Genomic DNA, 11,140 nt, shown 5'->3' with positions numbered 1-11,140 from the left:
TTGGAATATTTTAGGCAAATCCTAAGGAAACCCATCTTCAGGCAGTAAAGAGAATTTTCAAGTATCTTCAAGGAACTCAAAACTATGACCTGTGGTATCCAAGAGATATAGATCTCACTCTTCATGCTTATACAGATGCAGATTGGGTTGGAAGCGTGGATAGCAGAAAAAGCACAAGTGGTGGTGCATTCTCTATGGGTTCCAGATTATTATCTTGGTTCAGCAAGAAACAAAGTTCGATTGCTCTATCTACAGCTGAAGCAGAATATGTGGCTGCCGCATCTTGTTACAGACAACTCCTTTGGATGATGCAAACATTGCAGGATTTTTAAATCACTTGTACTCCACCTATCTCCATCTTATGTGATAATACAAGTGCTATCAGTATCTCAAAGAATCTTATCATGCATTCAAAGACTAAGCACATACCGATCAAGTATCATTTTCTCCGGGAACAAGTGTTGGAACAAAAGGTCAAATTGGAGTATGTTCCCTCTAAGGAACAAGTTGCTGATATTCTCACCAAACCACTGCCCAGGGAAACTTTTGAATACCTCAGACAGAAGCTGGGAGTAGTTGATGCATCATCTTGCTGTTGAAACTTGTCTGTTTCAGAGAAAAATGGGTGTACGCGAGTTTCCTGAGGAGGATCCGCGTACATACGCCGGTTTATGCAGAGACAGTCACGTATATGGCAGTTTGAAAGAAATCAGTGGGGACAAACTCTGGTTGAAGAAAGTCTGATATGGGTCTGACAGAGACCATCTGGCACATGTTCAGGGGGAGAAAATAAACTTCTGCTAATGCATTGTTGGTGTTATCACTCAAGCCACCTGTTATCACTCAAGAAAAAGTATTTTAAATTCTGAACATAATTTTTTTTTTTAAATTTGTCAAAGGGTTGGTGTCAGTTTTGGGTCTAGTCTTTTCACCTTGTTTTAGAGTCTTGTTAAGAGTCCTGTTAGTATGTCAATTGGGGTCGATTTTCTGTTTTAGTATATCATTGGTCTCATATCTCACATGAATATCATATGTCAAAGTTCATATGTGCTACGAAACTATCTAGGTGATTTCATAGCGCAGAAACCCAGTCTAGGTGATTTTGTGCTGATCCATAGCAAATCTCACCCAGCTGTCATATTTATCAGAATCCGTTGTGTTTTAGGTCGTTAGGTGTCTTGGTACTGGCACATGTTTGCAGTTGTTGCTGAGAAGGAGACAAAGGGTTCTGTTTACAATCTGCATGTATTTAATGGAAAGTTGCTTGCTGGCATCAATCAAAAGATTCAGTTATACAAATGGGAGCTCCGTGATGATGGTTCAAGAGAGTTGCAGTCTGAATGTGGCCATCATGGTCATATTCTTGCACTATATGTTCAATCTCGTGGAGATTTTATTGTAGTAGGTGATGAAATCAATCTCTTTATTGATATATGGCACTGGAATGGATTGTTTTAGGGTACACTGCAGCAGCAGAGGCCATAATATTATTAATGTTAACAATGCCCAGATTGGACCGCCTGGGAAAGGGCCTCAATGCGGTGGCCCGGAGCGCGTTGAAACCATTGTTGACTGTGGTGCCCTTCTGCCTATTTCTGTTGATGGATATCTACTGGAAATTCGAGGTGTGCCCTGTTTGTGATGGCCCCCCTTTGCAATTCCGCAGAACATCTTCGACACCAGAAATCAGTGATGAAAAACGAGAGGAATGCTCTGCTTATAGTCATGTCTCTGGTTCTCTATTGGCTTCTGTACCGTGTTACAATTTTGCGCCTTCAGCTTCAGCGGATGGACGAGCAACTCCAGAGGCTAAAGAATGAGGACTAAGGTGTTATCAGGGTTTAGGGTTTAAGAAATAACAGTGAAAAGCGTCTTTTTCCTCATTAAATTCACTGTAACCATGTCTCCATGTTCATTGTGCACTGTAAAGGTGTGAGGGCCGGTATCGTGTGCTGAATTTCATGGCCACTGTTATACTCGTAATCAAACTACGAGTGCCTTTTGAAATATGTTATTTTTCACCAATGCTCTTGGTTTTCAAAGGCATATACAATTATCCACAATCGAGTTTATACAAACATGAGGGGGGAGAAATTGAAGAGAGGGCTCGTGATTATAAGGCAAATTAAATGACAGCAGTTGAAGTTCTGGATGATGATAGATTTTAAGTTGCACGATTCTAAGGGTCACATTCATCGTTTCAACTGTGGATTTGAGAGCTTGACAGAGCTTGCTTCTACTGTTGTTCAACGAATAGGAGATGATATTGGTCAACTCCGGCCACCTCAGATTTTGTATAATCTGTGTATATGGTTGCAAAGAACATGCGTGAATTTCAACTCAGTTCAGTCATCGTCACAACTGGAAATAAGTCTTAAGGAATTCTAACCTCAAAGGATTTGCTCACACGGATTGTTGCACATTTAAAACCCTCAGATGGAGATATAAAGACCGCAGAGTACTGGGAAATGGGAGAACTGTTCTTTTGATGAAGCCTAGAAAATAGAATACAACGTCTCAAGAAAATCAACTGTGCCACCTGGTGTATCTTATTGAGAATGCAATTATGAATTTGCCACCTGGCCACGGAGATGTTTTCCCTGCTCTTTTGAATAGTGAGAAGCTTGATGAACTACTCTCACAGGGTAAGGAGTATGTGTTTATAGCTAACTCAGACAACTTGGGAGCAATAGTTGATCTCAAAATTTTGAATCATCTGGTCAAAAGTAAAAATGAATATTGCATGGAGGTCACTCCCAAAATGCTTGCAGATGTAAAAGGTGGTACGCTTATCTCTTATGAAGGCAGAGTTCAGCTTCTAGAGATTGCACAGGTTACAGAGGAGCATGTTGGCGAGTTGAAGTCGATTGAAAAGTTCAAAATCTTCAATACCAATAATTTATGGGTGAACTTGAAGGCGATTAAGAGGCTTGTGGAGGCTGATGCTCTTAAAATGGAGATAATTCCAAATCCAAAGGAAGTAGATGGGGTAAAGGTGCTTCAGCTTGAAACGGCTGTAGGTGCTGCTATAAGGTTTTTTGATTGTGCAATTGGTGTCAATGTTCCAAGATCGCGCTTTCTCCCGGTGAAGGAAACTTCAAATTTACTACTTGTGCAGTCAGATCTTTACACTATGGAGGAAGGTTTTGTCATCTGAAATCCTGCTAGAGTCAACCCTGCAAATCCCTCCATTGAGTTGGGTCCTGAATTCAAGAAGGTTGGCAAATTTCTAAAGCGTTTCAAGTCCATACCTAGCATCATTGATCTTGATAGTCTAAAGGTGTCAGGTGATGTGTGGTTTGGTAGTGGAGTCATCCTGAAGGGAAAAGTTATAATTGAAGCAAAGCAGGGGGCTACACTTGAGATACCTGATGAATCTGTGATAGAAAGCAAGGGCTCCTGATAATTTATATGAAGGTGATCTTCAGCCTGGTGTGGAATATAGTTGACTTAAAATTCTTGCAACGCAGGGACCGTCCCTCCTAGCAGTTGATATTTCTAGTTCAGAAGTTACAGATTCAGGGTTTTCACTATTACAAAATTGTCTAAATTTGCAGCATCTGAATTTTAACTATTGTCAACGTATTTCTGATGCTGGACTAGAATATCTCATAGGCTTCATTATTTGAATTCTAGAGCAGGCATATCAGGGAGCACATTTTCATCTTTATATAAAGAAGATTACAATTACTGGCAACATGTGGGCTTACAAACTTGAAGGAGCTGCAAATTTATCGAAATAAAGTCACTGATTCAGGCATTGTTTATGTAGGCTTTCCGGTGACTGTGGCATGCATGGATACAATTTCAGGTCTTGTTGCTTTGACATATCTCAACATAAAGTCATGCTGTATAACTGATGCTGGATGTTAAGAGCTTGAAGAACTTTTGAATTTAAAGACTCTGAACATGGCCTATAACAATCTTATACATGCTAGCCTAGTACATTTAATGGTCATTATTCATAGCCAGTTTGGTTCATGATGCCTCAGACAGATTAGAGGAGGTTTTGTTTTCACAATGGGAAAAATCGACAGCACATAAAGAACGTGGCACTTTAACACATTTTTTGTATAATCAAAGAAGAAGGACATGGTTAATTGGTTTCGAATATCCTGGAGGAAATCAAAAGCAGAAAAACAGGGGCAGTTTCCTACTTTTCAGCAGCAGTTGAAAGATGTGACATCAAGGACCAGCAGGCAGTTAAAAACATCCAACATAGCTAAATTAAAAGAGACCACTTGTCAAAGAACGAGAATTGATTGTAATTAATGCTATGCTCAGCATGATGTAGAATTAGAATTCTAATTGTCTTAGGTCTCATAAACTGCTAGTTAGCAGTCAATTGTATTTATTAGTTAGTTTTAAGGGTTAATAGGTGTCATCATAGGATGCAGAATTCGAGTTCCCCTCATGCTGGAGGAGGAATCTCAAGAATTCTATATATAGGAAAAAGAGCAATGGAATACAGGAAGGAAATTTATGAAAAAAAGCTCTGATATTTGGCTTATGTAAAGACTCTGTTTTTTGGTAATATAGTACTAGCTTATGCTTCTCAAGAATCATAAAGAGTTCAATGTAATGAGTTTCTTCTGTTGTCTTTTCATGTTATCTACAGTGTTATGAGTATGTGATTACTTAGAAATCGCTTGCAGTGCTCTAATTTCCTTCATATACTCATAAACTGCCTTCTATGTGTTTGGTGTGCTCTACATATGTTGAAATCTGAATGCCTTGACTTCTATGCAAAGCCAACCCTGCTGTTAATACTGAATCATATATGACTCCATAAGCCCAATGGATACTTGTTAGTTGTGTTTCCACCATTTTCTTTTCTTATTTGTTTCACAAGAGTTAGCCATTTTGATCATAATCAAAAACCTTTAATCCTTTGAGAGAGCCCTCTCAGGTTGGGGAGACTAAACCTCAGCCTAAAGTAGGTTTGAAATAGTTACTTGAAGTCTTCCTGGTTAGCAGCCTTCCAGGGCCTGATTTTGAGATAACAGTTGGCATTACTTTAGAAGCTCTTGGTTCAGGTTCACAGCTATTGATCCCAGGTGGAACAAATGCAGAGGGAGAGCAGAAGGAAAACATGGTTGCTGATCTGAATAGTGATTGACAGATGCTGCTGATATCAGTTATTGGTGACTTTCATAAGTCTTGCTCTAGATATTTTGTCTCTATGTCATGTATCTTTTTTTATGGTGTTAAGGTCATGTAACGGCCTATTTTGGTTTCCCCACTATGCCTGGGATGAATGATGTAATGTACTTGGTTGTCATATGTAAATTTTTGATGTATCCCCACTTGGTTGGGTGATGGATGTATGTATAGAGTCTTTTGGTGATAAGAAGGTCTTTTATGATGTATAAGTCATGGTTCTTCTTGAAGAACATCTTTTTGCAGATCTTGCCTACAGTCAGGGGGAGCATGGTCAACACAGCAAAGCAGAGATTTCAGCATGTACTTAGGGGGAGCACAACCCTTTGCCCTTGATGACAAAGGGGGAGAATGACTTTGAGGATCTTGGGGTTGCCATCAAGTCCAAAGGGGGAGATTGTTGGCATTATGGCACAGGTGTTGTCCTTGATGGCAACTCACTCTGGTGACAAATCTCAGTTCAGGCTTTCAAAATGAAGGAAAAGATATATACGCAGGTTCACCTAGACGAAGACGTGTATACACGCGTTTTATATGTTACAAAAGCGCGTATGCGTATACACGCACTTTCACGCAAGGAAAAGCGCGTACATGTTCGAGAACTTACTTTTGGTCCGTGGTATTTAGTCCTTGGTAATTGAACCTATGGTTTTGGGCCATGGTATCTCGTTAGAAGTGTTGATCCCAAGTATTGGGTCCATGGTATTGTTTTATTATGGTTTTGGACCGTGGTATTGTGAAAGGCCTAAGCCTATAAAAGAGGAAGGAGATCATTTGGCAAAGGATCATCTGAATTATTGAATATCTAATAAAGTGCTAGATCTGGAATATTGGTGACTGGGTTATGGGCAGATCTCGATCTGAATGAAGGAGGAACCTGAGCGCAAAGAGAAGGATAAGTTCTATTGATGGGTCATAATCTTAAGGCTTGAATAATAGTATCTTTGTATGATTTTGATCCATTATATGTGGCGCATGCTTGATCTATAAATCTGGTAATCTGGGTTAATTAATCTCTGAATATTTGAAAGAGTGAATTATCCTTTATAGATCTGTACGCAAGTTCAGTGAATCGAAGGCGCATATACACGCTGGTTCTGTGAGTAAAAACAACATATACGCAGTTTGGTCCAAACACAGAAGCGTATGCACGCAGGTTTCGGCTTATTGAAGTAGCGTACATCTCTTGAGTTGTGTTCTAGCTGCTTCTGTTTATTGCTGCAGTGTTCTGGGTTCAAGATTTTGTGTGTGGTTACTGTTACTGTGTTCTGGGTACAATTGTCAGAGAAGTGTCTACTTGATTCAGTTCTAATTGGTGAAAAGGAGATTGTTTGATGCAGAAAATTCTTGATGATTGATTGACGTTCATGGATCTAGTTTGAAAATTTATGAAACGTGGTCCCTGGAAGAAAGAGAAGGTTGTAGCCTTCTGTAGGCCAGCACCTACGTACTAGTATCTTGGCTAGTGCAAGAGTTAAGGGGGTTGTAGCTCCCTTCCAGGAAAAGCTGGAGAACGAGAGAGGGTTGTAGCTCTCTGCAGGTTGCAACCTGCGTACTGGTAAAGGACTGCACCAGTAAAGAATCATTGTAAAAATAAGTTTCTAATTAAAGAAGATAGAGACAAATTGCAGCAGGTGGTTTTCACCCACATTGGGTTTCCACCTTATATCTTGTGTTCTTTTGTGTGATTGTCTTCTGCTCTGTTTCACTATTTATGGTTACTGTTTATTTGATTCTAATACACAGATTAATGATCAACATCTGTAAGATAAATTAAATTATAAGTTTGCATGGTATACGCGGGTTTCCTTATATGTAGTTGTGTATATACGCAGTTTTCACTAACTGAAGTAGCGTATATGATCTGGGTTTGAAAAAGGAAATAATTGACTTGATAATACTGATTCACCCCCCCCCCCCCCTCTCAATATTATTTCCAACATTATGGGCTTATGATTTAATAATGTCTTGATGCGTGATTCTGCATGGTTTACATTGTTATATGAACACAAGTACTAATATCTGTTTATGTGAAGAATATCTTAATACCTATTAAAAATATTAGATACTTAGGCCCATTCGGATAAATACAGAACTAAGGGTAATTACAGAGGTGTGTAAGTAGTCAATTCGTCTGTTTAGGGTCCGTGAAACACGGTCGTAGACCTTCGCGAAGGTCTAGAGGCTAGTAAGGGTAAGTTATATTGATAAGCCTCAAGGGCTTATCGATCTGCGCAAAGGTAGGTTTAGGACACAAAATGACATCACAATCATCTCTGTCTGCAGAAACTTGGTTCCGGCATCCCCCCATACTGCTTCTGGTGAGACTTCAGTCCGCACTCTGCGGGTTCATGTCGAAAGGGCCAGTAGTGTAGGGATTTGTTTGGCAAACTTAAATCTGAACCTAGGTCAGGACCCACTAAGCCAACAAATGGTTCTGTTGCCAGGACCGAGATCTACATAAAGATATGTGTGATGTTGCATCACTAGAATCTAAATAAGAAGGGAATTTAAGATTGGTTCGATAGGAAGATCCATGCATTTGCGGTGCAAGAAAATAGAAATTCATGATTGACGAAAGAACAATGGTTAGACAGGCATTTGTACACAAAGACACATGAAGTTTTCTTCTATTCCTTCCTGATCGAATTATACAAGTGGATCACCAAATTGGAAAATGGCCAGGGAAGGTGGAGGCTTGACAGTCCAATAGTGTGGACCCCAGAGTTAGTGAAAACATTGGAAGCCTTTGAAGATAAGATCACACGTGCTATCGATCACTGGCTTAATCGTGTCCTTAGAGAGTTTGTGACAAAGTTCACAGTTGATACCTCAGACATCTACAGTGAAGTAGAGTGACGCTTCTTCAAAGGACAACGAGGTAATTATTTAAGGTCTTTGAATATTTTGATTAAAATGCTCTTGTGTGAAAAGCGAGTTATGTAATTACCTTGATGTTTGGAGCTACGTGAAGTGGAAATTTATTCAGGGAAAGAAGGGGAACAGGTCCTGAATATAGCCCGCTAATTGAGCCTCCTCTGAGTAGCAACGAAGAAGTAGCACAAGCTTCTTCGTAGAGAGATTTTCAGTTAATAAGGTGAGGGTTCCCGTGAATACCCCATCCGCCCACACCACCTCCATATTCACCTCCGCCACATACACTATTGGGTGTGGAGCTTGATTATCTTTTGTATTCAAAGGTATTGCCACATTGGACCCCAGTTCAAAATGAGGTGGCAATGCCGCCCGTAAAATATTCGCTGCAGGGGGGGTCTAGGGGGGGGGTGGCTGCGACCTTTGGGCAGCGCGCCCCCTCGCCCCCCCCTAGCGGGGGGTTTCGGGGGCAGCACCCCTGAAGCTAAGAATAGATGTAAAATTGCCTTGTAAAAGTATAGTAATTTCTAGTCAATCTAGGCCATTCATTAGGTAGAGATCTGATGGTAGAAGTTATGTTTAATTTAGGGTTTTTTGCCTTAGAAGGCAACCCCTCACTATATATGAGGGAATTGTATTGCGTCTATGTAGATTTGGATTCTGAGTGACAAAGAGAGAGGAGATTGAGAGCGAAGAGGGTGTTACAGCTGATTTGTTGTAGGTTGTATCTCTTCAGTTTGCTGGATAATATAAAAGGAAGGACTGGTTGTTTATCCGTGGATGTAGCCCAAACTTGGTGAACCACATATATCTTTGTCTCTCTTATTTTATTAGTTTTATGTGTTTATATTTCTGCAATATTTTATGTGTTCCATTGCTCCGTAATATATAATTTTCTAACAATTGGTATCAGAGCCGAAGGTTTATTTAGCTGATAAACTCGCAGGAAAGAAGGGTTCCTCGTTTGAGTGGGAGCAATGGTAGAAGATGGTAATTTTAGGGTCGAGAAATTTAATGGCAAAAACTTCTCGCTATAGAAGATGTAGATGGAAGATTATCTGTATTAGAAAGATCTGTACCTACCATTGGGCGGAAAACAAAGATGCCAATGGGTATGATAGATGAAGAATGTAACCTTCTCGATAGAAAGGCACTCGGAACAGTACGGTTGTGCCTTGCAGCGTCAGTTGCCTTCAACATTTTGAAGGAAACAACAATGGAGGGTTTGATTAAGGCTTTGGCAAAACTATATGAAAAACCCTCGGCCTCAAATAAGGTATTTCTTATGAAGCATTTATTTAATATGAAGATGTCGAAAGGTGGATCTGTTTCAGGCCATTTAAATGATTTTAATATTGTTACAAGTCAGTTAAGTTTTGTAGGGGTAAACTTTGATGATGAAGTTAGAGCTCTGTTATTCTTGTGCTCATTGCCGGGAAGTTGAAATGGTTTAGTAATGGCCATTAGTAACTTTTCTTCTGGATCTAGTACTTTAAAGTTTTATGATGTTGTCGGTGCTATCCTTAGCGAGGAAATGCAATGGAAAAGCTCCAGTGAGACATCGTGTAATGCTTTGAGTGCAGAGTCTAGGGGAAGAAAAATGGAAAGAGGAAAGAGCTCAGGATATCGCAGTAAATCAAGGAATGGCAAATCCAAGTCCAGATCAGGGATAGTCTGCTAGAAATGCAGAAAGAAAGGACACATAAAGAAAGACTGTAGATCTCGGAAGGGAAAAGAAGGAGATGCACAGCAAGAAAACAATCATGAAGCAAATGTGACAGGTGAGGTGTTACAAGATGCTTTGATTCTTTCTTTTGAAAATATTACTGATTCCTGGGTGGTAGATTCAGGGGCCTCATTCCATGCCACACCTAATAAGAAATACTTTCACGACTATGTTCAAGGAAATTTTGGACAAGTCCGTTTGGGTGATGATAAACCCTGTAAAATTGTTGGAATGGGTAAGGTTCTTGTAAAACAGCAAAATGGAAACCAATGGCTATTAAAGGAGGTAAGGCATGTTCCAGATCTGAAGAAAAATATAATTTCAACAGGGCAATTAGGCAGTGAAGGTTATGTGACAAATTTCACAGATAAAGCTTGGAAGGTCACCAAAGGATCCCTGGTAATAGCAAAAGGTGAAAAGGTTGGTACATTGTATTTATGCAATGGTATTTCTAACTCTGTTAATGCTTTAACTTCCAAAGGAGCAGATGCAACATTATGGCATCATAGGGTCGGACACATGAGTGAGAAGGGGATGAAGATCCTTCACTCAAGGAATTTGTTGCCGGGTTTGAAGAATGTTGATTTGGACTTCTATGAGAATTGCATTTATGGAAAACATAAGAGAGTCAGATTTCTCAGAGTTGGGAAAGAAAAGAAGAGCGAAAACTTAGAGCTTGTGCATACAAATGTATGGGGACCTGCTCAGGTATCATCTCTCAGTGGCTCTCATTATTATGTTAATTTTATTGATGATGCAACTAGAAAAACATGGATTTATTGTATTAAGAATAAATTTGATGTATTTGATACTTTCAAGAAATGGAAAGCTTTGGTTGAGATTGAGACAGGAAAGAAATTGAATTGTCTCAAATTAGACAATGGAGGTGAATATTACAGCAATGAGTTTGATAGGTACTGTTTAGAGCATGGAATTCGCGGAGAGAAGACAGTTCCAAGAACACCACAAGAAAATGGTGTGTCGGAAAGGATGAACAAAACAATCATGGAGCGTGCAAGGTGCATGAGATTGCATGCAGGATTGCCTTTACAATTTTGGGTAGATGATGTAGATACTGTTGTATATCTAATAAAAAGAGGGCCTTCAAGTTCCTTGGATGGTGGTGTTCCAGAGGAAGCATGGACAGGTAAAAGGGTAAACTACTCCTTTTTAAAGCCTTTTGGTTGTGAGGCCTTTGTCCATATTAATAAAGAAAATAGAACAAAGCGTGAGGAAAAATCAAAGAAATGTACCTTTATTGGATATGGTGTTAATGATTTTGGTTATTGCTTATATGATTATGAAAATCACAAAATCATTAGGAGCAGAGATGTAATATTCAATGAAAAGGTCTTGTATAAGAATTAGTTGCAAGAAAAG

The 11,140-nt window shown here is 39.5% G+C and overlaps 2 pseudogenes; both read left to right on the top strand.

The window, feature by feature from the left end:
* The first annotated feature begins 1,433 nt into the window (after positions 1-1,433).
* On the top strand, positions 1,434-1,827 carry LOC149205138 (uncharacterized; annotated as a pseudogene).
* A 739-nt stretch (positions 1,828-2,566) lies between these two features.
* On the top strand, positions 2,567-3,390 carry LOC149205137 (UTP--glucose-1-phosphate uridylyltransferase pseudogene; annotated as a pseudogene).
* The last annotated feature ends 7,750 nt before the right edge of the window (positions 3,391-11,140 follow it).

Source organism: Pinus tabuliformis, chromosome 1_2 (genome assembly GCF_031772625.1).
Source record: "Pinus tabuliformis cultivar Carrire ecotype Pingquan chromosome 1_2, CPIR1, whole genome shotgun sequence".
Lineage (NCBI taxonomy): Eukaryota > Viridiplantae > Streptophyta > Pinopsida > Pinales > Pinaceae > Pinus > Pinus tabuliformis.
This window is presented reverse-complemented; position numbering and strand designations above follow the sequence as displayed.